Source organism: Periophthalmus magnuspinnatus, chromosome 9, assembly GCF_009829125.3.
Source record: "Periophthalmus magnuspinnatus isolate fPerMag1 chromosome 9, fPerMag1.2.pri, whole genome shotgun sequence".
Classification (NCBI taxonomy): domain Eukaryota; kingdom Metazoa; phylum Chordata; class Actinopteri; order Gobiiformes; family Gobiidae; genus Periophthalmus; species Periophthalmus magnuspinnatus.
This window is the reverse complement of record NC_047134.1, coordinates 12,379,910-12,407,868: the sequence shown is the minus strand read 5'-3', so window position 1 is coordinate 12,407,868 and position 27,959 is coordinate 12,379,910. Positions and strand designations below refer to the sequence as shown.

At 41.0% G+C, this 27,959-nt stretch overlaps 1 long non-coding RNA gene across 1 annotated transcript; it reads right to left on the bottom strand.

The window, feature by feature from the left end:
• Window positions 1–332: 332 nt before the first annotated feature.
• LOC129456550 (uncharacterized) lies at window positions 333–27,500 on the bottom strand. Its single transcript, XR_008648834.1, has 3 exons — window positions 27,290–27,500; window positions 18,023–18,100; window positions 333–3,384 (listed from the first exon to the last, which is right to left on the bottom strand). It is a non-coding gene; the product is annotated as an uncharacterized LOC129456550 (long non-coding RNA).
• Window positions 27,501–27,959: the final 459 nt, after the last annotated feature.

Below are 27,959 nucleotides of genomic sequence, written 5' to 3'. Positions count from 1 at the left end.
TTTCATCTAACAATGCTCCGGCATGACATGGCCCTAATTGTTGAGCTGCCAGTGCACACACACACATTCGGATTGGCATCATCAGTGGATTGAGGTTGTATTACACAAGGAGGATGTTTCTCCAGATTTCATAAGTGCGTAGTGTGGGTAAACTACAAGTGTGTCAGGTGCAAGATTTTGATCAGAACCCCTTTGATCACTGCAGCAGCTTTTATCAGCCTGCATGCTCCTCTCATTGGCAAATAGGACCCAATTATGTCAAGTTGCGAGTTCTTTAGCTGTAACACATTGGCAAAGACTGAACCGAAGAAACTCACTCTTAAGCATTACTTAGCGAAAACAATGTCTTTATTTTTCTGTCAGAAATACTTGATAGATTCAGTTACAATCAGTTACAACATATGAAACAGCTTTTGACAGTTGCCTCAATAACATTTTATCACTGTGAAACATTTTGAAACCTTAACAATACCTGAATTCAGTTTAATTCCTCTTTATTCCTTTGTACTGTGCTGATTTGTCCATTAAAGCTTATGGTTTAGATAGCACATTCTTGTCCACCTGTCTGGCATGCGACCTAGCTGTAACACTATTTATTTATTTTCTTACAACTATAATAAAATACAGACAATTTCAACTGCAGCCATTGGAACTGATGTCTTTTGCCCCAATCCAGATACAACCTCCTTTACCTGAAAAGAGAAAAAAACAGTATTAAATAAAAGTCCATGTGTCAAAGCATCAAAGTGTGAAAGATCAGACAAAACTGCTAGGATCTGTGTATTTCAAACATATTTCTATTGCTACTTTATCACTCTAAACACAGACAAGCTCCCGGTGTGTGCAGTCCTTCTTCGCGAATGTGTAAACGGCACCAAAAATGTCTCTTTTAAAGAATGGAGTTTGGTGAAGAGTGAGTTTCCAGCGTACTTGGAGTGTACAAAAGCTTTGACAATAGCAGCTGACACCGGCCCCCTCATATCACAGTGCACTTTCCTCCCATTGTCCCCGCTGAACTTCTCACATGTATTGTCTTACACCGTATCCTTAGAACCTGATAAAATGGCCACCGCATGTTTTGTACCTGAGGACACAAGGCTGTCTCAGGGTTACAGCTGCTTATTTCTTCGGCCCCGCAGAGGAGAGGAGAGGAGGGGTCTGGGGAACGCCTAACCTGGACTATACCTGAACTATAACTGGACTACCAGAGCGACCAGCCTGTCCTCCATTACTGCCATACCAGACACGCCCTTCCTCTGCACCTATTATGGGATCATGTTTCTGCACAAATATACAGGTGTAACACAGGTAATATGAGCACTCAGTTTTACACAGTTGGGTATATAATATCTAAATTATTGCTTTTGACTGTAAAAATGGTCAGTGATATGGACCTCAGTAAAATAAGAGATACACTTAAGATTACATTTATTCTCTTACAGTTTTTACAAGTGACTTTTTCTAACTTACTCAAGAATAATTCAAAACTGTCCAATGCATAATTTGTCCAATGCATAAGTACATTTAGTGTAGTACACATGTAATGACTGAGCAATCTTGTTTTTTTTTTTTCAAATACTTGTAAAATATAATACAAAGTAACTAGCAGAGTAATTTAGACTGCTCTAATCAGACAAACAACAGTGCTTTTCTGTATGTCTTACAGTATATAAGAGTTGGCTGATGTTCCTAAGCCATCGGCAGCCCATCTTCAGTAGATGAAGGCAGTGTACACTGTGCTGCAGTGGTACCTCAAGGGCACAGAGAGCAGAGCAGGGCCTGTCGTCTGAGGCAGCTGATCTCACTCACAGCTCCATGTGCAAAGGCTTTGTGCGTCCTGCTCATCTGCACTGCTGACACTGCACTTCTACAGGGCTACATAAGGCTGATGTCCGCACTACACGCACAAGGGAACACTTTCACTCACACTTTCACTCACACTTTCACTCACTTTCTGAGGTTTTGGGAAGAATCGACAAACTAATAGAGCTAGCATTAGTTTAAACACCCTCCCATTCTACAAGTCACCAAACTGAAACTGTACACATCTTTCATTATGCTACACAGAACACATAATTAAGGGATTTTATTATATATTCAATCATCTCTTTTTGTAAGACTGGTTTTGAAAACAGTATTTGGAGATTGGTGCAGAAAAAAAATATGGAATCTGTCATGAATTCCGACTTGAGCGACTTGGTACATGTGAACTAGCACTACTCCTCTCAATCATCATGCACAGTTATGCAGAAAAATACTGGATGTTCTTGGAAGTGGCCTTCCTCATCCACAAAAGGACTTGATGTCGGAGCACCTCTGGGGGATTGACAAAGGCAGACAGAAATCCCTGGTGTTGCCATAAGTCTGATAAGAGGGTGGAGGAGTTTTATGCCTGGCTCTATCCCTGCTAACTACTCCCAGTAGACCGCAGTCACAGCCATTGACTGTATGAGGAGCCACTGATGTAGCTGCTGATGTGCTCAAAATTATACTCCTCCATTCAGTCCTATCAGGAGTCAAAGTTACTGAAGGCAATGGGCAGAAATATGCATCTGCAAGTACAAATACACAGGCATGAGTTGCTCTGTGTTGCACTACCACTCATTTACATGATATCATTTTGGACTCTGGCATGAAATGTAGCGCTTGATACAGAATAGAGGCTGGGGGCAACAAGAAGACATGTACACATCTGCACAGACGTGAATAGCAAACTTCACAAAGGCCTGACTGACAGGGCAGCTCAAACAGAGCACAGCTCTTCACCATGCTGCCTGTCTCTTCATCTGTCTCTGCCCAGGCTTCTCAACCCAGAGGAGACACAGATTTTTTCATCTGTCAGTATGGATGGAAACAGACATGTTCAAAACACACAACAATGGCCTTGGCAGCACACTGGAGCCTCTATGTTTTGTATGCTTGAAGCACTGCATTATCTCCTAAGTGTCTCGCAACCCCAGTATAGTAAATAATGGATGTAGCGCTTCCTTCTAAAAAACCCCTTTCACTTGAGGGAACAGTCATGGTTTACCTGTATAAATGCCCTTTCTGTGTCTTTGGAGAAATGGATCGCTCTAAAGGATGTGGGTCAGACCATTTCATTAGCACAGCATTTCTCTCTGTGTCTCCTTCAATCAAACATTTGACAGAAGCAACGTCACTCAAAATGTCTTACAGACACTTTCATATAGAAGTGGAAGATAAAAGGCACACAGACACTGCTGGTCCATAGCAGGAAACTCATGAAATATGGTCCATAACAAGAGGGCAGAAACAGTAAAGCAGTCACCTCTGAGATCAGCTGATAAGATCTTCACTGCCCTCAGCCTAAAGACTCCAGCCGTTATAATATTGTGTCCAGAACTGAGGAGGTCAGCAGTCAACCTAAGAAACAAGAGAAAAACAATCCACTATTAGCAAAAACACAACATAAACCATCATGTGCCATTATAAAACTCTTAGGTGGCCCTCCCCCTTTCATTTTGAAGGTACATTGAAAGAGTTTCAGCTACTGTGAATTATTTACGTGATTCACCATTGGGCCCTTTAACCCCTCAGCAAAAGCACAGGCAGTCAGGGTTAAAAATACACTCCCCTCGGATATGTGCTTGTGTGTGCTGTGAGCTCTAAAATATAAAACAGTAACCTATAAAACCCACGACACATGAAACATCTTTAGTCCCCCTCTCTCTCTGCCTCTTTCTGTCAAACAGCCTCGCTTGTCCACGCACACACTCTCCACTCATCAGTGCATCATTATAGGGCTACTTCCTGAGTGAGAATCCAGGCCAATCCCAGATGGGATTATTATAACACAGCTTGATCTGTGCAGTAGGTATGAGTGTGACTGTGCCACTGTGAGCGTGTCAAAGTGTAAAAGTGGACTCCTGATTGTTCGAAAGGAAACCAACTACAGCTGCTACTTCTACTTTTCCAGACTACAGACAAATATATGGTCCAGATAAATATAGCCAGACAATCTCAAACCAAGAAATAAGAAAGGCTACTTAGCAATACTGCAGAAAGTGTTCATGATGGCTGGAACTAAACAATATCTTACCAAAGTCGAGTTCAATTTAAAATAAATGCAACTGTATTTTCTATTTTTAAAGAAGCAAGTAATAATTCCTACCTTTACATTTTTTATTTGATTTGAGTATTTCAAGGTAGGGCTATGTAGAAGGTTTTATTTCCAATATTGTTATACCTCTCTAACAATAGACAGGCTGGTGAATATTTATATTACAGATATGTGGCCCCTTCTGGATGTGCACAAACACCACTCTAGCTGCTGGTTGGCCATGTTGCCGAGGCACGTCCCTGGCACGCAGCGGTGTTGTCATGGATACCCCCAGACACATCCGCCATCCCATAAGTGGGGGGATGCTGAGAGCTTTAGTGGGGCTGGCGCCTTAGTCTTCCCTCCTCCCCAAAACGCTCACTACCAGTCCTCTGTCCCTTCCCCCCAAAAGAGTCAGCCTCATTCTTATCCTAACCCACTTCTATAGCTAAAAATCAGTGCTTTTAACCACACACCAGCACAGTGATCTCGATATGATGGTATGTCCGGGCCCCCACGCGCTTTACACGAATAGGTTCCTAGTAAAGAGACAACAGAGGTGGTTTCTGGAGCTGATGCAGGGCTGCACAATACAACTTAAATTCACTGTTATCAAGATACAGTGAGCCGAATCTGAACAAACTGAATGTATCGCACCATGGCCCCTCATTTTACTACACTGGAAACTTTCTTTTGTGTTGATGCGTGTATAAGTTCTAATAAGATCCAGTTTTATATAGATTAAACTGATGTTGGGTAGTATTGGGTAGTACTTGCAATATATATAGTGACGTAACAGCTATAAAGTGAAAATATATGGAGCTCATGTATGTAAAAATTGTATGGCTTTAGCTTCATTCACGCTTATCCTAGTTTGGTCCTGTTGTTCCCAGTTTAGATTTGTTGGTCCTGTTCTAGTCTTTGCTTAGTTACGGTCTAGTAGTCCAAGTTTGGTTCCAGGTTGTGAGTAAGTGTGAAAGCTGCCTAAATCTCCGCTATGACCTGGTTTAATTTAGCAGTCTTAAGTCTCGTTTTAATCCCCAGTAAGTGTCTGTATTTAATCCTGACCCAAATTGAATTGATTCTACTAGCAAAAAAAACCAAATACCCCCTCAAGTAGATATTTGTAGTTGATTTTTTTTTCTAATATTATAGGCATCTGGTGCAGCCTGTACTGAATGAAATAGATGTCAAACAGCAGAAGCTAATGATGCTACGTGTTAGTGCATATGTGCCATAGCCCTGGGACTATGCTTGGTTCATCCTGGTCTGATCCTTTTCATTAGCCACTATCAATAATTCAACACTGCACTAATGGTTAGATGTGCGCAGATGTTAAATCGACACACTTCACTAAATAGCACTAGCTTTCCTGGCCCGCTCCCAATGCCGTGGATGTGTAAACGTGTGCATTTAATACAGTTAGCACCTGGGAGCTTTTAAAGGTAAAACGGCCCATCAGAGGGACACTACCAGGAAGTGAGAGAATTCCCTGATTTAGTGGTGAAGCCATTTATTATTTCCCCACAAAAGTCGATTTTACTACCGATTGTGTTATGTTTGCAATAAAACAGGCACATCAAAAACAGAAAGGACGAATTGAAAGGGTTAATGCTTTATGACGTGCCCGTGCTAGCGTTTGCTTTCCCTTTCATATTCTTGGGGATGGCAGAGCTGGCTGGACGCACATATGCTGAGGAAAAATAATCCTCTTTGATTGGAGACCTAATTTGAAGTGTCAATTATTCTTATGCAAATGAAGGTACAGTTTCTCACATCTGAAATGAGCATGGAGGCACAGATGGGGGTGTGCAAAAATCAAGCAAGAAAACATGCAGCACACTGGACCCCCCTGCACCCGCTCATCATACACCTCTTAGAGGGGAGCTGACACAAAGACAGCTGCTATAATGGGACCAGGTTATTTGCATGCACATTATGCAGAAATGTCCGCAGTACATACACCAAAAAGACCACAGATTGAAAATACAAAGCAAAAACTGGCACAGAGGTAAAAGAAGTGCAAGTCAGCATACAATTTCACAACATTAAAAAGCATGCAGGTTGTAAAGTATAAAACGCATTCATACTCTTAAAACACACGACTGTGAACAATATGAACAGAAGACATAGTAGATGTGCACAATATAACACTTATTATAATGTACTGTATCAATAACGGGAGCTCCCTGTGTGACAAAAATGTTATTAGAACTTCAAGTGAACACGTCCCAAACAAAATCAAACAAAACATATTCTCACACCCTGAATTTGTCCTGATTTTGCATGTATTCCTGGGCAACAACATTAGAATAAGGGTGTGTAATAGCTTTCATAGCACAAATAAGCCTGCATTACAACTGATATAACATACGAGTGATTTCACAGAGGTGTATATCTGCAGAAACTGAAAAACACACTCTACAAACTAGATGTCGCCTGACGCTCTCAGCTGATGTAGAGGTTCAAGTTTAAAAAAGGCTTTCAGGCCAAAGCAGGATCAAACATCATGCACTAGAGTCCAGTTACACTATAACAAAGAGTTACATTCAGGGACTGTACGACACACAAGCTTTTACCTCAAAGAGCAGAGAGGGAGCCTGGTTCAGGTACAGCTGGGTACAGACGGGGGTGTAGCGATATCTTAGACGATAATGTGTTTGACAGATTAGATGGATCAGTCTACAAATGTTTGTTTTCAACTCTTCTTCCGCAGTCATGCCCAAAGGTGACCAAGTCTTAGCCTATCAGTGTTGACGGTTGGTTGGAGAGAATAAGGAAGTAATTAAGTCTATAAATGTGAAATGGAATATATGTTTTGTATAGCTTTGCAGTTTTGGGAGAAGATTTTCAGTCAAAATGAAGAATACCTAAAGAACAGGTTTAAACCAAGATAAGCTGCATCTAATCCAGCAGTTGTATGAATTAGTAACTTTTCAGATCCATTTATTTAGACATATAAATATAACAAAAATGAAATGGGCTACAGAAGAAAAGATGATGACTTATTACTGCAAATCACGGTCGGATAAAACGGCGCAATCCGTCAATGAAAAGCATTTGGTAGCTCCATTGATCAGTATATGTGAACAATAACCTACTACATTCATCCACTGGGTGCAGAATAGATTCAAAGATATCCCCGGGCCAGAAAAACTTTGTATCTATTTCACTAGGGAGCTATCATGTTGAGTGGTTTTAATTGACTGGCAAATGGCTGTGACTTTTTACACAAATTACACTGGGATTTTAGCCTCAGACTGGCAGAGTCCTTAAGATATCACATACTAACTTACACGCAATGTCCCTTCTAAGCAGACAATCTGATTATCCACACGGCTATAAAAGACAGCCACTATCTGCTAAAGAACCTGACAATTTGTATTTATTTTGCATTGGTTCAGTGGTTTTTGAGAATTAGTATGCAGTCAGGGATGGGAGGACTTGTCAAGATCAGGCCTAAAATCTTCCCCCTCCCACCAAGCGGATCTACATTCATGAACAAGGTTGACAAGGCTGACTTGTGTAAAGACAAGGAGCAAATATAACACCACAGAACGGCCTGAAACATTCTTATTTCTGTCTGACTTGTCTGTCTCTCATTTTCTTCCTCATGCCAAAAAAAACTATCATAACTACTAAGGTCAGATCCTTTTTGGAGGGATGTTGTATCTTCTGCCGGACCATAGAGCGAATAAATATGGACGTTGAGAGAAAGCGATCGGGGGCCCTTCTCTCTGGCTACGGCTAACCCTCTCCTGGGAAACGCGCAGCCCGTACAATGGATAGAGGAGGCCTTTTGTTGAGACTCTGGGAGCTGCGGGGCTAGCGCTGGATCAAACAGGGCGCTGTGTGTGTGTGTGTCCGTGTGTGTGTGTGTATGTGTGTGTGTCTATTCTACTGCTACACTGACATATGAGAGCGCCGGCTGCTTTACACAATCGCACACTTTCTTCAGCGCCCTAAACTTGGTGTGACTAAGTAAACTTCTTCACCCTTTTGCTCTATTTACCCAGGGCAAGGGAGATGAATTTGAAATAGCCAGCAGAGAAAAGGAAAGTAATGTAAATCAGTGTGGGGGGAAAATGTTTACCGTCTGTCAAGGGAGTGTTTTTTTTCTTGTACAATACAAATCATAGTTCAAAGAGTGGTGAGATTTTTGGGTCAGGGCAAAGGGGGTACAGTCAAGAAGATACAGCACTATCCATGTTTAGATTCACAGAGCTGTTGTCCAAAAATCTAAACAGATAGAAGCATAGAAGCATACGTTTTAACTTTAAGATTAAAAGTTATTTATGTATTTGTTCTTATTAGCATTTTCAATTTGGCATTATCCAGTAATTGAAAGAAGGAAAGAAACAAACGCAATGCAATACTGTACTATAAATATTAATGCCCTTTGTGTAATCCCTCAGTCGTCCAGTCGTTAGTAGCAAAAGACAAAGTTTAAATCTGTCAATTGGACAAACAACAAGCAACTCCTGCAACGATTTGTCCAGTTGACAGATTTAAACTTAGTCTTAGTCGATTTCTCATCAACAGCCACCTGGTTGTTTTAAGTTTGTGTGAGAAAAGATGTGTTTTGGTTGTCTATACGCAGATACTAATCGATATTAAAACTAGCACTGAAAATAGATCAAGTATCAACACTGAAAAACATCACATAGGGCACATTTGGACATGTCCTAAATAGTTTTGGAATGGTTACTAAAACTAGTGCAAAACCACATTGTCATACTTTATTATGTGTTGAAAATTACAGTCTATTGTCTAAAAATTGTATAAAAATCAGTAATGCATATTGAGTATTGAACCTTTTCCTTAGCATCAAATTTGAGTTTAAATTTTTAGTATTGCGAAAAAATGAATCACTGTAAAGACGTAAAATATAGGTCACACGCTGCTTAATGACCAAGACACAATCACCAACCAATGTAACATCAATGAATGCACCGGATGGGAACGAGCTCTACGATGACGTGTTTCCAAAAGCTGCATTGATGCCTCTAAAGAGTAAGGCACAAAGATAGCGATGGTATATACAGGCACTAGAATGTGAAAATGCACTTGTTTTTGTCCTTCCCCGAATGCATTTTAATACATTTCTATTCTGTCCAGTGTCTTGCTCCTGGCTTGCTGCCCCTTGTGTGCGATCTATGGGAATTGTGCTCACTAAAATGAACTCACACCGTCTGACCCTATTCATCCCCGGGACCACACGTTCCCTCTCCCCAGTCCCCCCGATTTCCCACACGCCCCCCGCCCACCCCCTCGCTCTCCCACACGCACCCCAGCCCGGCCACTGCGCCCCCAAGTCCCCACTCCAGAAAACCCTTCCAAACGTCTATGCCGTGCTTTCAACTCCAATTTTGGCTACAATGAAGTTGTTCTGGCTGACAGTTTGCCCAGTAGAATAAGTGTTGTTTGGGCCTCCTGTGTGGGCCAGTAGCGGGCTCTTTCTCCCCACTGCGGCTCAGTTACCAAGAGGCTGGTCCACCTTCCCTCGACTCACACCCTGACCTTCCCAATTAGTCTCAATGCTCAGTCTGGATCACCTGCATAGTCTACTTTTCTTAGCCAAAAATGTCAAATGATTCATAAAATAAATAGAGCAGTGGTGGTATGAATGGAAGCAATCTTAAGCACCGATACTGACGGTGTGTTCACTGCTAAGCTAAACTTGAACTTGACCTGGACTAAACCATGGATATAACAGGACCAAATCAGGATAATAGAGAAAACAATGACTCTGCCAGCTCAGTTCGTATTATCTGGTCTAGGTCATTGGAGGTTATGATAATACTCCTTACATTGAAAGCATAACCAGGCAAGGATGGACGATATCACAATGTGTCGACAATTCAAGCCTCTGCATCCCGTACTGATGGTAAATAAACTTCCCCCGCCTTAGATGTCCAGTGTCCTGTCTCTCTTTACACTCTCGGGTTACTTAATTCATTCTACAATACAGAACAAGTGGAAACACAGAGTAAATGAATCAAAACTATCAATCACTAACTGTAAATTTGTAGTGTGTTGCTATTAATGAAAATAAGGGCTGTTTTGAGGTTTGTCACGGTGTGCTTTTTGATCTAAACCACTTCTTCATCTGTTATGGTGCAGTGGACCGTAACCAAATTGGCCTGGTTTACTGACTTACTCTGTATCTTTAGGATGTGTCAGAAAAGATCCAGTATTGGGGTCAACTGGAAAGACAATGCCTGAAGCTCTGTCGCCTTTGTCGCGTTTGCTGCGCATCAACCAACCTTCCCACCCCCATTGCTCTGAAACAGCCATTTTTTTAATATTTGAAAAATGATAAATTAAAGGTCTAAATCAACGTTTAAAAGCTTTCCCTGAATCGTGAACCTATCATTCACTACTATGGTATAACTTGAATTTTATGCTAACAACCACTATCCAAAAAGTTGCTACGCCACTTTGACAACGGAAACCACTTTGATTATACAAAAATATGTATGTGGTCATTAATAATATTGTTATAGTTCCAATAAATGATCAAACATATTTAAACCATCCTCGTCGACAGAGGCAAGACCTGAGAAAGTGGCTGTGAGAGGCCCTGATGGGGGGACCATATGTCCAGGCGTTGTATATCAGTCAGCTCACCCCCAGCGCCCTGCCGGACCACCATAACTTAGTTTGTCTTCGACACAAAGTTTGGTCCAAGCTTGGCTGGCTTCATTAGAAACCTATTCTCTGGAGCCAATGAAGCTCAACAGACCTCCAACAAAGGGGCTAATCACACCCTCCACTGCTGTGTCTGTGCCCCCTCTGCACTTTTTCTCTTTTTTACACAAGCAACAGTATGTATTTAAAATATCACAGAAATCAGCACTATGTATCCAATATCCTACCCATATTTATTCCAAATGTGTAATATTCACCAAGGTAAATACATAAATCAGTCACTGGGGGTTACAGGCCTTGTACACATTGGGTTCGGCACAAACCAGAGCAGATATATTACCACAGTGACTGATAGAGATGGAGCATTTCTGTGCTGTGCCAGCCCCACACTGCCAACTCATTCCTTGTTATCATCCGAGGTATACTACTCCCTACAAAGGAAGTAAAGACAGACTGGACTAGACTGGACTGGACAGTAGTATCACTATGTCTTGAAGGTTCATGTCTGAGAGTTCTGGGTCCTGTGCTGATGGTAAATACATTTCTTCTGCATTAGAACTCCAGCCTCATGCCTCTTCTTCACCTCTTGGGTTACTTCACTTTATTCTACATCAGTGACCCAGGGTCAAAAGATATTATGAAGTTGTCATTTCCTTAAGAGTAATTTATACAACTGTAATATTATTATGTTCCTAGTATATCTGTCTCTGTCAGTGCTGAGATTCGTCTAATCTTCACCTGATGGACATTTTCTTGGCCCATGCCCTGTGTGAGGTGTATGTGTGCCACAGACACCACAGTGTGTTTGTGTGTGGATCTGAGTGCATATGTGAGCAAAGGATGCAGCGCAGTAACAATAGCGAGCCCCAGGCTGCTGAATTCTTGAAATGACCTTGAACCTCAGTATTCTCCATTCCCATGGCTGCAGGGACGGAGCCTGTCTGTAGGTCTATGCATGTGTGCAAGTTTAGGAGCAGCAAATACAGCTTTACAGTTTGTTTGTGAAGACAGACAGGCTTTCAAACATTTTTCTTTCAAATTGTCTCCTTGTTGTGAAGGTTTATGCAGCCCCCCCCCCTTTTTTTTTTTTTTTTTTTTTTTTACACTGGATGCCCTTCCTGACATAAATCTCTCTTTTTTCCTAGGCTTGGGACCAAGACAATGGGAACACTGATATATGTGTGGTTTGATGCACCATGTTCAGGAAAAAACAGTGCAACATTTTTAACAGCTTCAAAGCTTCAAATGCAGAGGGTTTGTTTTGTTTCGGTCTCCACTCTGTATAATCCAAGATGGTTGAAACAAGATTTTGGCTGTAAAAAATCAAATGGGTTCACTCTCTGGTAAACGAAGAAGCTTGCTCGACACAATACTCCCTGCTGACTACATATGCCACATGTAACCACCAACCTGGCCGATTTGGACACAACTTAAACACGCTGTCATACAGGACGGCCCCACCTGCATCATCGGGCTTTGCTGTGGTGAATGATAAGAACTCTGTAAGCTACGACTGGCAGTAGGGGGTCTGGGATAGTCAAGAGGAGATCAGCATGTGGTGGTAAAGGCCATGTCACCAGGCCTGGCTTGGACACAAATGTCAACAGCATGACTACCTGAACAAGGAGACCCAACCGAGAGTGCCGGAGATGATCAGGAGGACAACATAAACAAAGCAATATAGGATGCTAAAAAAGAGCTCAGACGATTTATAATGAACACAATCAAATTCAACAGTGTTTGTTTTTGTCTGCTACTGTATGGAATAATAAAAAAAAAAATCCACATACCTTAATAGTTATTTGTTTATGATGGAAAATATAAGTGGACAAAGCAAAATGCATTGCTATTGTGTGCATTGAGTCCTTATTCAAATAGTTTGTACAGGCAGTCAAGGTACAAAAAAGCTTAAAAACTCAAAACCTTGAAATCCTTTTACTTTTACAAACATAAATCGCATACAATAGTAACACAAATCACATATAATAGTTCAACTGAAAAATCTGCTTTTGGTTGTCCTAAGTATTCTTCATATCCGAGACATCACGAAACGGCTGCAAAGGTATAACAACAACCAAAACTCTCTGACCAAGGCCAATCCCTTTCTTTGCTTATTTCCAGAATAGGGCCATCTTCTTAATATATGTCTTTCTTTCTGTCCTTCCCCCATTTCTCATTGTTCCTTCCTGCATCACGGAGGCACTTCAATGTAAAAGTATGTGTTTCTCGTCATCACCACAGTCTTTACACATCCACAAGCAGACAGAGACGATTTGCGCCTGTGTTATAGGGGAGAGCCATTGCTTCCCCCTTTCACTCTATAGATTGCTGCCATTATCTTGAGCAATTCCTTTAGCTGGCATGGAAAAGACGAAGAAGAAAACATGGCGGGGAAGAGGATGAAGGAATTTCACTCAACCGATGTATGAATTGCTGATGAAACTTGAGTGACAATTCGGCGTGCAATTGTCAGTGTCACTCACAAACATGTAGTCGTATTTGATTCTCATCTTGGAGCGAGTTGTAGTTTTGTGACCGAGAAGTTAAAATAGAGGAAAATCAAGATCATATGGTAGAAAATGGCATTATTGGATTAAAATGCGGTAAGGTATGGTATGGTATGCATAAGGTATGGTATTATCTGTATTGACAATGGTAACTTGGAATAACCTTATATATCAGTGGGACTTTTTAGGTTTTCTCTTTAACGAATAAAGATTTTGGCAACATATCTAACACTGGGATTATGATTACGTTTGCGATTTATGTTTTATTAGTTGGATTCTGCTCAAAGGACACGTTTTAAACATATCTGGATGCATTAACAGACAGAAATGTTAAACAAATCCAATGCAGGTCAGAGCATGTTTGTAGAGGTCTAATCTACATTTGGCAGTCTTTTGGTTTTATTTTTGGATGGAAAGAATTGTTTTTTGGAGTCTTATAGTTGTTAATAGCGACTGTCGTTATTATTAATTCATTTCGATTGCAATTAATGCTGCAATCCTAGCGTTGATGGTGTAGAACGGGTCAAGATAACAGCTGGTTTGAGACGACTCCGCGCTTGATCCAGGATTCACTGTAGTAATCTGTTTGTAACTATTAAAATCGCCTTTGGCTGGAAGTCATTAAACTATGACACAATCAGATCCTGTCATTTGGCTCGCCTCTTCTTTCTTTATATCTTCCCTCCATCCTCCTTTCCCTCACCCCGAGCCGCTATTCCCACTGCAACTCTCTTCTGCACTGGATAGGAAAGGTGATGCAAAGGTGCTAGAACAGCCAAAGCGTCATTCTCAATCCCGAGTAGAAAAAAAATAGGAAGGAACAAACGATAAAAAGCCGAAGAATCTGAGGTGTACAGGGGCACGAGGAAGTGTAGGGAAAATGTGATAGGAGATGGACATGAAGTCAAGAGGCAAAGACACCTTTAAAATGTGTAGGCTAAAAAGATAGACGCAATAAATGGGTTGAAATTCACTTATTTTACCGTATTTCTCTGTATAATCCCGATAAGATTCAACTTCCTTTTGCAGTGCTGAGGTAAGCAGCAAGCATATTCACAGCTCTACCACTGAGCCACAACGCAGTGCATCAAAATCCTCTGTATACTAATATGATTTTGCATATACTTTAATAAATAAACAAGTACCTTCCAAGCTCTCATTGTGTAGAAGAATCTGACGTCTAGACATTTTAAAAAAAGTTCTGCAGCGTGTTAATTAAAAATGGAAAACTAAAAACTAAATCTAGACCACTCACTTACTGTTTTTTATGCAATATATTTTCTTTTCCATGATATTCCCAATCTGCTAACATCAAAAATGTACATATAGTTCATTTTAAACCAATGCCAAATCTTTTTCTTCTCAAATAGCCTCAACATAACAATGATCCTGGCCTGATGACTAACTGAAATAAGTAAAAGAAAGGACTTTGGGTGTCATTTTTCTGTGTTTTAGGATGTGACATTGCTCAGGGAGAGATAGATCAGTAAGCGTGATGGTAAAAGCATTATAAACAATCTCCAGTTTCACACCAAACAAAAAAAAGGCTATTACATTCATTAAAAGAGGACATCCCATCAATTAGAACTGAACACAGAAGCTGGGAGCAAACAAGTGTGGAAAAAGAGTACCAAGGGACTTTTAAAGCTTTAGGAGCTCTGATTTATCCAAAAGTACAGTAAAAGAGGACATAAAAGGCCCAGGGTTACTCAATTGTGGAGGAAACCCAAAATTAATTTAATAATCAAAGGCTTGAGAAGCAGAAGGACACAAGCCTTGCTACTGCCGAGCAACAAGGTTAAAAGGAGCCATGTTTAACATCTGCTACGAGCCATCAGTCCATAATGAGATGTTGTTGTATACAGTGCAGGAAACAGAGCAGATGATCAGAGGCATGGGGCAAATTTGGCAGCACTCTGTTGGTTATATTGCTAAGAAATGGCTCAGGGTATGGCATTTTTGTTTGAGCTTTTTCTTGTACACATCAATGAATTACTACATTGTTTTTTAGGCTCATGTTAAAATGGACTTTCAGATATGTAGTACAGTTTCAGCAGTGACCATTATAATAAATCCTCTGCAAACAAAATGTAGGAAGTAAACATGAGCCCTTTATACATGATCTTTTTATGGATTCTGCATTGGACGACTATTGTCACCTTGCTCACATGCCCGGCTCTCTCTTCCATTCATCCTCACACACGTGCACATGCATATGTTGGGTTTCCATGGTTTTTGAGGACATTACATTGATTTAGATTAATTTCTAATCCTAACCTTAACCATAATGCTTGATTAACCTTAACCTATGAACATATAGTTTAACCTTAGACCACCCTGTCGATCTAATATCTAGTATTTCAGTCATGGGAACCATATTTCTGTCCCCATAATGGAGGCAGGTCTGAATGTATAAAGATTTTAGTCCTCACAATGTGATAAATTCCCACCCACACACATGCGCACATACACATACACGCAAACACAGCAGCCCCCTGCCACCATCCTCCATGCCACACGCACCCAAGGGGAGGACACATCCCTCATAGCACCCAGGAAATTAACTTGACATTTGATGCAGACAGAAAAAATATATTTCAGTGGGGGTAGAAAAAAACACAAAGTGTACAAAAGCAGAGATAGCATAAACCCATCCGTGGTACACTTCCCCACCCCTCTCCCCCATAAGCTCAGGGACGCATTCGAGGGGATTTCAGTGATCTGCAATGCAGACACCACTGGGTGCCCACGGAAAAAATGAGCTTCATCTTTTGCCTGTCTTTCTCCTTGTATGCCGTATGTCCCTCTTTGTTTCCATCTTTTATGATGCCGGCCTCCATTTTCAAATGCACCCCCCTCGCTCTACTTCCTCCACATGTTTGTGACTACCTGGTCAGGAAAATCATTTGTATTACTGAGCCCTGTATTTGCAATGCTGCTCTAAAGCTTTGATGAGTTAGAACAGGATGTCTGCGTGACAATTAATCTGGATGAATCTTCTGAGAGTGGCTGTGTATACAAATCTACCGATGTGTTTCTTTTATTATTTACATAAAGTATATGTAATATTGCGATTGGTCAGGCATTGGTTTCAAAGCTGTAATCTTGACAAGGGGCCCAGTCACCAGGGCCCAGACAGACAATTAAAACATGCTTATGCAGCCATGAGCCACACAACATGCAGCACGACAAGCCTGAGTCGGTCTCAGTATCCCTAGCATTAGACATGCAGGAATGCTAACATCATTATGCACAATAGTGACTGTCTGCCTGAGCCCTCCCCCTGCTAACATATTGTGTCTGTGCTTAGTCTGCTTGTGTGTCTGAAAAGGGTGGTGCAATTTAAATAGGATTTAAATTATGCAAAAACAGTGACATCCATGGCTTTCTTGTATTTGTTTAAAATTACATGTTACTCCTCATCTATGTTATAGAAAATGTGATAATTCTGTAGAAACGTTTTTCACAATTGGATTCCAGTAACACAGTATCTGTTTTTAATGGGTGCATATACCTTATCTAGACAGTGATAAACAAGATTATTTTGACAAACAACAATTCTGTTTCTTCTTTAATATATAGATTTGCTTTATTATTTGCAATGTGAGCAGACTATAGATGTATTATTATTTCTAATAGCGAGCTGACGTGGGTTGTGAAGAAACACACAAATGAAAGTAGCTGGATTCAAAGACACCTGCAGCCAGTGTGTGTGGTTGGTGTCGGGCTGCTGCATATTCGCTGGTGATGCGATCACAATATTCACACTCACTGTTCTGCCTGTGCCTAATGCACTAACCCTGATGCACACACCATCGGATATGAAAGCAGGTTTCCATTTAGACCACGTTTAGCTATTTGCTAACACTACACACATCTTTGGTAAGTCTCCACCCCTTAGTTTTTTTGTATAAATGTGTCTTATTCCACACAGTGTGTTTAATACTGCAAAACTAAAAGTGACCTATTTCTATTTACTCTATGACCATGTTATATGTTCTTAAATTTGGGGCCACACTGGACAGTATATGTGACATCATTTAAAAGATACATTTAAACCCACTGAAAATGTATTGGAAATGATGGAATAATACATGTTTAATTTTGACCATACAAGTTGACCATAAAATTGTGTGCATTTTTACTGGTAAATATTTTCCACATGCTGCCTTCCTTTGTTCTCTGCTCTTGTCTCAGCGCAGATGACACACACAAATGTGTTAGCGCTCTTTAATCATGTAGACACATGGAGATGACTTCATTAATGGCTAGGAGCTAGCTCTGCTCAAACACAAGGGCTGGGAGCAACATTATAAATGCTTACTCCTGCTGTCAGACTGGTGAGCAGCTGTACTGCAAAATGAAGCCTGATAGAGTATTATGAGTTTAGCATCTGCAATGAGGTGATGCTGGGTAAACATGGTGTACAGTTAAAAATGTCACTGCTACTGCTTCATTTGCTATCAACGATCCTGAGACAGAGCGCTCGCTGTGATTAAGCCTTTAAAAACTCTACAGTATACAATACATTTGGCAGTAAAAATATATACATTTCAAGTGTGTGCGCAATGGACTAATACTTAAACGGAAATGTAGATCCGCACTTTATAGGTCTCTTTTTTATTCATGCTGCTCGTCTATTAAACAGACGTCTATTAAACAGCTCGTCTATATATGACATATAGATGTCATATCTAATGTGATGATACTGTGGCACTTGATGACAATAATAGCACAACTTGTGTAAATGGCTTTAAAATTACGTTCACTGGGACAAGAAGAACATACACTAGCACACACTCACCTTACACAAGACCAGTAAAGACCACCTTCATGTTGACTTCCCTCCTCGTCCTTGTAGATACAGCATCACTCTTTCAAACTGCAATAAAATACAACGGACACCATTACATTAAATTCAATTACACTTACTAATACACAGCTATCTATTTTTATTTTTACCTTATTAATAGTTGTTTACACTTTCAACACAATATTTCAGAAATGCATTTATCTCTTGTTTATTTGTTAAATGTGTAAAGCAGAATCTTTATTCTTCTATTTAAGAACTTTTTCAAATGTTAAATTAGTGTCCACAGTTACTTGTGAGTAGCTGTGTTCTTGAACTTGGTCACTAGTAACCCTCCGATAAACTCAGCCAGGGCAGGTCAAAGGTCAAAGGCCAAGTCCATTTAAGGTCATTATAGAATCATTTGGGACTTTGGCCTCTCCAGAACTCCATGGCAAATTAAAGCTTGAATGTTTGTAACTATTTTCTCCTTTCATCCCAAACTAATTGTGTAATATAGTAAAAAAAAAGAGCCAGTTAGATCCACATACAAACAAAACACACTTAAACAAAATATTGCATTTTCTTATTTTTATTTCAGTTAAATACAGCACATCACAGTGTACATGAAGAAATCAAAGACACAGTCAATATATCATTAAAACAAATGCAGTGACTTTAATGATATCCTCAAACCCACCATTGCATTGCAGTGTGTGTCTTGTGGTAATGTGACAAACCCATGTGTGTGGCTTCTCTTATCCCTACGGCAGGGTTTAAGCTAACTATGTAGCATTCTCTTCTGGTTCCTTTGCGGTTTGTATGGCTTTTCTCATCCCATCTCTCCTCTACCCCTCTGTCCCTCTACCCCAGCATACCCCCATCACCCCCCTTTTCACTACTCCACCCCACATACACTTTGCATCTGGTGTGGGGGATACAGCAATGCCAAGGATAAACCCTTCTTGTCTAATGCAACAGAGTACGATACCGGGAAGGCGAATAACAACCATGCATGGATATTATATTTTAATATCAAGCCACCACGTAATAAAAGGCGAAACATGTGCCAGGCATTGATTTGAGAAATGCCCTACGCTGCCAATAAAAGTACCTACCTATGCTTCAAAAAGATGTGGCCAAAGAACAAAAGCATTTTCTTCATAATAGGTGTACCCTTAGCCTCGGTGGAGTTTGCTCAGTGTCTTACCACAGTAGCTCCCTCATGCTGCCTGTCTGCCATCCCCTCCTAACAATCCATTAGAAAACACCAGACTCCAAAACATGCAGCCGTTTAATTATTCTCACTTCCGCAGCAAACTGGGGCGTACCACTGTAAGCAAATGGGGAGGAGGGAACAACAAAGATCATATGCATCTTATGTATGCAAAAGCAATCTGGAGAGCACTACCCATAGACGTGCAGCACAAATTTTCCTTCACATAAATTGTTCTGTTATGGCGACACAATGGATTCTATAAGAAAAACATCTGACACACACACTGACAATTTAATCCCATTTTCTAATAGTAAAATATCTCAGGTGACGTCCCTCTCTATACGCCGGGTAAAACGCTGTTATTCTGTAAATGTATATTGTGCGAATGTGAGGTTATGTTGTGCGTAATAATTCCTTTTGAATAATTTCCTGCACATCCTACTATGCTCTGCCGCAGGAACACTTGAGGATGAAAGAAAATGCTAATGTCGTCTGAATCTGGCTGAACAATGTGTGTTGATGTGCTGCACACTTTGTGACTGTGTCTATCTGGCCGTTTGCGTGTGCCACCTTACTACGTACATTATGGTAATTAACGGAAACGAGAAACCAGCGTAATGGTGCTTATGTGCCGTTAAGAATAATATAAGTTAAACGTAAATTATACATTGTTTATTTGTTTCATTTTGGCTGTGTATGATGTAAATATACGTTTTATAATTATATTGATTATACATTTGTGGCTCACCTATACAACTTCAATCAAATTTCACACAACATAACATTTGTGCATCTCGTAAATAAATGAGACGATACTTATATCAAAACACACTGTGACAAATGGCAAATCAAAAATAGTTAACGGCATGCAATTACTGGTGTGAAAATTGGTCGCCGAACAACGCCTGTTCTCCGGCGACTGTAATCGAGGAAATTAATACATGCAAATGAAATTCTCAGCATGCAAAGGAGCCGCTGACAGTCAGTGAATCAGTGGCTTTCAGGGCTGGGCTTTCCTGTCTGTGTACAGCACCAACATTTGTATGCAATAATATGAACGCGTGCATGTGTCTATGCCAGCGGACATTTTAGGTCTACCCTCCTCACACTCTGACTACTGCCAAACGCCTTAAGATGGTGGCACCTTGAGGCAGCGAGACACACTCCTCCCTTTCCCCCTTCTCCCACTTCAGGGCCCAACACAGGACAGGCCCACCTTCCTAACCCCGAGCCCCCCTAATAAATATTTAATTCACCCTTCTCTAATAAGGATATTAGACGAGTACACCCCAGCCAGGCGTATATGCATGAGTCCTTTCTCATCAAATTTACATAAAAGGGCCAGATGCTAATGCAAGTGTAGCAACCACTGCTATATGCTATATGTGGTGTGGCTGCTGCTCTGCTCCAGGAGCCCATATCATTTAATTGCTGACCGTCATATATTTTTCAAATGATTCGCTATATTCAAAATGCTCTTAGGTCTCAACACACTGGGTTTTATAACATACAGGGAACATCTTTTAGTAAGTCACCACACATCTCTAGTACAAAGATTCTGGGTTATTATTACATTATGTCTCCCATTACAATTAACAGCAGACTTTCAAGTATTAAATGAAGGCCGATTATAGTTTGTAAATCCTTTCAGATGACAACATGAGCGCTAAGACAAGCCAAGTGGCAGTTGGTTCAAATTGAATTACTGTCTGTTGCTGTTTAATGCGACAGACAATTAATAGAATATCAACAATACAATGACACAAAATATATTATTTACACAATTTCATTTCCATGTGAAATTCTAAGTATTTCAAATATAATTCTACTCATTTATTTATAGTTCCTGGAATTTGCATAATCGCAGCCAGCGGAGCACTCATATCTCGCACAGCCCTTAAACATGTCGTGAAAAAATGCATTTATGCACCTTGTGATTATGCTCTGCGGCTGCTCAACAGTATCTAATCCTGCAGGCACATTTGAATGTATATATTAGGTCGGCCGTTAGCATTTCCAAATGTGCCTTTACTGTAACGTATTACAGCTCACCAACATTGTGTAGTAACACATAATGTGTAAAATTTCTATTTACCATTAGTACAGTATAAAAATATCATGTTTTTATATTTTACAAAAATAATAATTTGTGACATTGTCACTTCTGGCCAGGCCTGTGCCTCATGGATTATTTACACAAATAAAAACATAATCCTGTAAAGTTACTTATTTACATGAACTTAGTAAGTCACCTAATCACAAACACAGTTTGTAATTGGATGGTTACATTTGTAAAAAAAAAAAAAAAAAAAAAAAAAGAAACTAAAATAAATAATAATAATAAAATAGTTTGTTCTTTTGCAAAATGTCCTTGTTTATAAATGCTATAGTCAGTGTGCTACATGTTTAATGCACATACTATTTCCTATAAAATATATATAATTTCACCATACAGATGATTTTACCTTATGGTGTCATATCACTCTGAGTGTGTTACTGTTTTTGAAGTTATAATTGATATTATGTTTTATGGTCTGGTGATTTTTCAGTAAGTAACTTCAGGGATTTAAGAGAAAAAAAACATTACTGTACTACAGTGCAAATGGGTTCAGTAAGGTGATGTGCATATCCTCTGCAATGGGGGAGGGCCCTACGGCATGGCAGAGCACAGCATGCCCGCTGCTCTCCACAAGATGCTCAAGTGGCCATGCATGATGTCATTAAAAAGGGCCGAACCATGACATTCCTTTGTGGATTATTACAAAGTTATGGCTTGTTGCACTGTTATAAAGGGAGGATGGTCAAAGACCTGTACTGGTCATGCTCCTGAATGAGGATTACACTCGCATACACTGTACGCTGGTTGTGTCTCTTGCATAATTGCATATAATCAATAAATATGAATAAATATAATTTCCTTTCCACAAACAAGACAGAAACTGAATTTTATGAACAAACATCAATTATTGTGACATAATTGACATACTGCGTGAATAAAATTGCACTAATATAAAACCAGGAACTGCGTTTGCACAGACTGACACTGCCATGCGCAGAGTGATCTCACCTACGGTTGCCGTGGTGACACCAACCAGAAGGAACAGCTTCACTGTCAGAGCGCATGCGCCGTGTATGTGACAGAGGCTAGAAGCAGGAGGGCCCGCAGGAATACACACTGAACCCGCATGGCTTTTTAAGGTTTAAAACATTACACCTACTACACCCTTTCAGTTGAGACAATACATTAATTGGAGCTTTGTTGTTAACATGTGTAGCCAAGCAGGCTCTTGATGTAAACAACATGTATCAGTCAACACCAGACTACATCTACCTTTACCAGTATATATCTTACAAATGACGACATTACAATATGGAGACATACATGCATCACCCCTGCACCACAATCATCCAAACCCTGCTGCTAACTCTTGAGCTTTGAGGGTATACAAAACAAACTGGCAGCTGCTGATGTTGAGGTTTTTTTTGGTGATGAGGAGCTCACACAGACTATAGGGGTCATCTGCTCGTCAATGGATGATGGTGGCCTAGGCTTACTCCACAGCCATGAATGCACTGAATTCATTAGCCCTGCTGCACAGATGGTGTCTGGCTGCCTGTCTCAAGTTCAAGTTCATGTCCAAGAGACACAACAAACACAAGTGAAACAGACGTTATAGACACACACACGGCGCAGTTTCATCTACATGATGCAGGATTTCTAATTGGTTACACAAAACGACATAATACTTTGCTCAGTAAGCCTTGGCTGCTGCTAATTCTGTTTCTCTGATTGTCTCATTGTTCTTTAATTGAAAATACATCTTTCCAGTCACAATGATTACTCTGTAACAATAACTAAGCTCATATCAGTATAGTATAGTATAATATACTATAATATACTACTAACCCATAAAAAATACCAGAGAGAATATGCAAAGTAACGTTGCCATTGCACTTGCCATACACACATCAGAACACACAGAAATCATAGTTTCAGTGCCAGACAGATGAGAGGTTTAAAATCAACACATTTTCATTGGCTGGTGTGACTTTCTTTCTCAACTAATCACATAAACAACGGTTTAAGCCACAATGGAGATGTGTAAACCACACCAATGTCTAAAAAGTAACCAAAATCACTGCCAGGGAATTTAAACACAATGTTAACATTGCTGGAGGGAAGTTCAGTCAGTTAAACTCATGGAGTCTATTTCATATCAGGCCCAGTACAATGACATTCTTCTACATTTAGACTCCGCAGAGAGAATGACGGACACCTGAGTGATCCCCTATAATGACCAACCAACAAAATAAGTCTGACCTGGGACTGGATGTAATGTCTCAATATGTGCTGACAATGAAACAATAAAATGTGGAATAAAAGCTAAAATCATAGATCATCAGAAAATGAAAGATCACAATAAGAATAAACAGTTGTACAGAAGCTTAAGCTCAGGCCTGACAGTGATGAGGCTCAGGCCTCAAGAAGAAGCTGAAACATCTAATTATCTCTGAACTTGTGCTAATCTTTGAATCAAAATAAACACACAGAACAGAGTTTTATGCCTGAAGTAGATCATAGTAATAATAATGTTGTAGACTAGTGGTTTATGGTTGTGGAGTTTCTTTCTCATTCCAAACAGCTGCTGTTGTTAACATCTGCTTTCACTCCATGGTCAAGTTCAAAAACAAACAATACCCCTGCCACACACATCTCAGTGCAACAATGTGCTCCCAGAGTGTCCTGGGTCCCGCGCAGTGAAGCGCGTGGGGCCATGGACGGCAGAACTACATCTCTTTAGTTTTAACATAATGAGCCCGAGTCCTCATTATGAGCACAATTCCTAAGACATTACGCATTCAGGACCGTTACTGGCCCTCCTCAAAGTTTTTTTTTCTCCTTTTGGAAGGGGGGGGGGGGGGGGGGGGGGGGGGGGCGTGCGCGTCGGCAGGAGCTGGGAAACGTCGCCTCTTTCTTTGGGGATGCAGATGAGTCTGGTGCACTTGACGTCTTTTCATGACCCCTCTGCCCTCCCATCCACCACTACACACACGCAGGCACAGCCCCCACCCCGGGCCCTTAACGCCGTTTCTGTCTATCATATCGGCCCTGGGCATGGCATTGCCACTTGCCCCAACCGAGCGTGGGAATGGGATCGTCCAGTCGTTCACATATCCTGCACTGCGGTTAACGGAATCAATTAAGAAGGGCCGACCCCCCCACCTACACACACTCCTCCCACCTCTCCTAACCCCACACTCTGTCCCTCTCTACCCCTCTCACACTTTTGTCACTTAGACCTCGTCCTAATTATTCCTGTTTGGGATGCCAGCGCCGTTTCCTGGCCGAACGCGTCCATTCCTCACTCAGAATAAAAATACACACAAAACAAAACAAAAATCTAAATAAATAAATAAAAAGACGAGTGTATGACAATAAAACCCTGGCATGTGTGGCTTGCTTGTATATTGTTGCAGAATAACTGTATTATAAAGCATCATATGAGAGTGTAGGCTAATTCTATGTTGTATAACGTAAAAATGTAAATACAATTAGGCCTAAATGGAAAAAAAAGTTGGGACAGTCGCGTGCGTAAAGGGCATAATGGCACCATCTTAACTATCAAATAATAAATACACGAAAAACAACAACACAGTGCACCACTGACAAAATGATACTGTGCTTAAGGTCCCAGGAGGTCATTAGGAAAGTGTGATCCATTAAGTTCTCGACGAGTTTGGAAGTAGTTTTTACTTTCGGTTATCTAGCTTTATGACGAGCAGAACACTCATACAGCTAGATAACCAAAGATAACAACACACTTCCCATTCATCTTTATTGATCCACGCGTGTTTTCTTCTTCGGCTCTCTGAGAGGATGAAGTTGATGTTGAAAAGCCAGTCACTGTCCATTTGGAGTCAAAATGTATAATCCTTATAATTATATTTCGCATATTCACCCTTGGGGGCCTCTAGACACGAAGTGTTAACGCAGGTACAGAGAAACGACAATACTTGGGGGAAAATGACATATAATCCCAAAGTTAATGTCATATTCACTTGACATTAACCAATATTACTGAGTTGGAGTAGGCCTTGAAAGCGCGGGTAAGGTGCAGTCATCCTTGCACAGGGCCCTAATTTGCAATGCAAATAGCTTCAATCCCACAAAAGGCTCTTTCGCCTCTATTAAGTCGTCGTGGCAGTAGCAATAGATATCCTGTGAGGCTGGCGCAGGAGAAACACAGTAGAGAAAAAGAGACAGGGGAAATCCGGTTTCCTGTGGAAAGTGCAATAATGGCGTAAGGAATTACGGCGCAAATGTATCGGATTATGAAAACAGGATCTTGTTTTTGGAAAAGGGGGCAAGGAGCATGAAGTTGTCCGTTCGCATCCTGAAGAGGCTTGAAAGAGTCCGCAAGTGCAGGGAACACAGGCGCTCGCTCGTTCGCTGTGAAAAGTGTGGCAAAATAGGGGCCATCCCACAAGGAGAGACGGGTCTGGGGGTGGCCAAAATATGGACCAACCCCGGTGAGGTCAAAGGCCTCGGACCACGAGCATGTAGCGGTGGTGATGTCATAAGAACAAATCGCATATGCATCCTCCTACCCATGCTCCATCTCCATCTATCTCAGCGCGGTGGAATATGTCCGCCTCAGTGCAGCGCGCTGCGTGCGCCACGCTGTGTCTCACACGCACAAACACGAGAGCGGACACTTTACACGTGGAATTAAAGCGTTTCAAGTGATTTTAATGAGAGATGTGCTGTATTTGAGACAATAAAGGCACAATAAAAAGGCGCTTATCCAGTGGCATAAAGTCTGTATCCCGTGGACGTTACAATTTTATCCTCAACACGCGATCGGCTCGTTTACCGCTTCCACCGCAAAACGTACACCGGAGACAAGCTATTCTACTTTTGATTCAGAGATGAAATTCTTCCAATCCATCCACACAGGTTTGCCTGTATAGCTTGAAGCAGCAGCTGTTCTGTCCTCGCACACAGCGTGCCCGCGTCGCTCTGCTACATAAAGCCAAACGCTCCGCCGTGTGCGTGTCCTGGAGATTTTGAGTTCGCCACAGCACCGCGACGCCCTGCTCTAACGCGGTCATACATGGGATCTTTGTAAGTGAGTCAACAATAACAGCCACTGGGCATGTGATGGATCATGCGCACGAGCCTGCAGCTGCGGGCTGCACATAAGTTGCACCTTAAGCGCAACTTCTGTTCTGCTCGCACCACAGACCCACTGAGCAGGTTATAGACAAACTAGTTCAGATGGTGCGTAGTTGGCATGAACCTGCTCGCACCAGGTACAACAGAGCGATTTCAAGATTTTGGGTGTATCGTTTACTACTTGCAACAGCTTTTTGTCCAAGTTTACCCTGTTTCAATCTGTGGGAGGAGCCACGTAAAGTGGTTCTGAGCAAACAAGCACAAGGCCCCTGATTTATCAATTAGCTGCTAAAAACACACACTCATGTCCTGGTTCTAGTCATCACTCTACATTTAGAAATATGGTTGGTCCAATGGTCTCTCTGTCCATCTCTGAATAGAAACTGTGTCTTCAGGTGGAGGAAATAGCACAGATTTTACGCACAACCTGCTCATAGTTAAAATAAAGGATAAATCCATGGGCCTTGAGCTCACGTGCAGCCTTTCACCACAGTGTGGCACAAAATGTGGTTTTGTTTGAGGAAATAGCCATCCATTTGCACCACACGTGCAATTAATATTTTAACTTTGAGAAAGGTTATTTAAAGTTGAAAAGATAGCAGCACTTTAAAGATGTGTTTTAGAAAATGCAAAGCGGAAATTGTCTTTGATAAAAGCAACGAGAACTTTTAAAAAATATTTTTCTTCTTTAAAGAGCTTTTAAATATTCTCATTTAAACCAAAAAATATACGAGAATGTAAAGACTTAAGTCAAACACCTCATGCTTAAAAATATTGGTTTGAGAGTTTTTAATAAGTCATTTCTTATCAGATCTCCAGAGGTAAAATATTAGCTCTTTTTCATTTTTGGCACAAAGAAAAAACACATTTAAAAAGTTGCACTTACTTCGTGGATGTGTGTCGTTCCCTGCGAGTCAAAAAGAAAAAGGAAATGAAAATGTGTTTGAGCCACACATTGTCCCGTGTCCACTTGAGAAACAGCGCAGCTATCCCAGGAGTGTGTTCTGATCGGACTATGGGTGTATGTGCACCAGGCTTTAAAAGTGGCGCGTCCTGTGAGTGTGTAGCGGTGTTACAGGCATCATCTGCTCTGCTCTAAAGCATGAGCGTATCCCGAGCACACGATACACGGCCAAAGGGAGGAGGGGGAGGAGAGAGGAGGAGAGAGACACAACTTTCCCATACTGCCACCAAATATAAAGTGTGCATTTTTTTCTCCTTTGGGCTAGGACACATAAGTGCAGGAGGAGGATGGGGTGATGGCGGAGATGGGCTTTATGTATAAAGTTATAAACTGGGGGACGTGCTCAGGAATCTAAACAACTTCGTTCGGTTCTTTTGTTAGGCACACGAGCTGAAGTAGTACTTTTCTGCAGAGGATATGCTCTTTTTGTTTTGAAGCTCGTTCGTGCCATCTCGTCCCAGTCCCTCCATGTCGCCCAGCCACAGTTGGACCCAGTTATGACATTGCCAAAGGCACTTAACAAATGCTTTAACAAAATGAGCGAATTTCTCAAGTCTTCGCACTGAGAGACTGATAGAAAAAAGCAATAATT